The sequence below is a fragment of the Octopus bimaculoides genome, chromosome 17 (genome assembly GCF_001194135.2).
Source record: "Octopus bimaculoides isolate UCB-OBI-ISO-001 chromosome 17, ASM119413v2, whole genome shotgun sequence".
NCBI classification, from domain to species: Eukaryota; Metazoa; Mollusca; class Cephalopoda; order Octopoda; family Octopodidae; genus Octopus; species Octopus bimaculoides.
In genome coordinates this window covers 16,755,188-16,756,605 of record NC_068997.1, presented here as the reverse complement: position 1 = coordinate 16,756,605, position 1,418 = coordinate 16,755,188, and positions in this window count along the sequence as shown.

Genomic DNA, 1,418 nt, shown 5'->3' with positions numbered 1-1,418 from the left:
ATATATATATATAGATAGATAGATAGATAGATAGATAGATAGATAGATAGATAGATATAATCAAGTCACCTGACAGTAAATCAAAATCCATTTAATTCCAAGACTAAAACAAAAAAAATTATTTTATATGAGACGCCGCTAATAAATAGACAAATGTTGGAAAAGAAAAAAAACGGTGATTTTAACTCAACTCACATCATTTAATTATTAAACATTCATAATTGGAATCAATAAATAAAATTGAATATCAAATATTTATGGAAATTTGATATACTGTCGGGTGACTTTAAGCTAACCCTGCTTATACACGCCCACACATATGTGCGTGTGTGCGTGCGTGCGTTCGTGCGTGTACATGTATAACGGCCTGCTTTCGGTTTACGTCTACATATTAGACTCAGAAGGTTTTAATCGGCCCAGTGTTATAATATGCCCAAAGTTGCAAGCAGTGTAACTGAACCCTGTACTGTGTAGTTGAGAAACAAGCCTCTTACCACACAGCCACCGTCAAAAGAAATGGAACCTTACTAGTGCTGATGTAAATCATTACCGGTATAAAATTGTATGTCTTCATTAAAACTAAGCAATAGTTTAATAAAGACTTAGTAGTTTAATAGAATTACGGATTAGTGAAGAATTAATGGTCTGGCGAAGAAAAAGAAGTTAATAATTTCCCGTGCTGGAAGGGGAAAATGAAGCTCCCATGAAACTTTAGCCAACGTTGGACTAATTGTAGTAGCATAAATTGCAAGCAATCTTTCAACCGAACACCCCCAGGTGAAAGGTTAGCTCCCTTTAAAACGGTTGGCGATAATTGAAAGCTAAACTCCTTCCTGTAAGAGATGAAAACTGTCAACTTATAGCACAGACCATTGCAGAACTGTCATATTTACACTGCATTTAACCAGCGACTAACTATGCATCTATGTCAAGAAACCATGGCATTCTACAGCGCTACACATGCGCATACACATGCGCATACACATGCAGATAGGTATGTAGATTTGTGTTTTATTACAAGAAAGAGTTAAAGAGTGAGAGAGAGAGAGCGAGAAAGAGATGGATACATGCACACATCTATGTGTGCGTGTGTGTGTGAGAGAGAGAGAGAGAGAGAAAGATGTAAAGAGAGGGTGAGATAAGGAGTGAGAGAGAGCGAGAAAAAGATGGATACATGCACACATCTATGTGTGCGTGTGTGTGTGTGAGAGAGAGAGAGAGAGAGAAAGATGTAAAGAGAGGGTGAGATAGGGAGTGAGAGAGAGCGACGAACAGACAGAACGGAAGTATTAAACAATGAAAGCTGCTCAAAGATCGATCGTTTTTTTCTTCACAGCTTTTACATTTGAGATTGACCAAATATTTTTCTTCTTACATTTTTCATACTGGTTATTTGCATTTTTTTTTTTTTTTTTTTT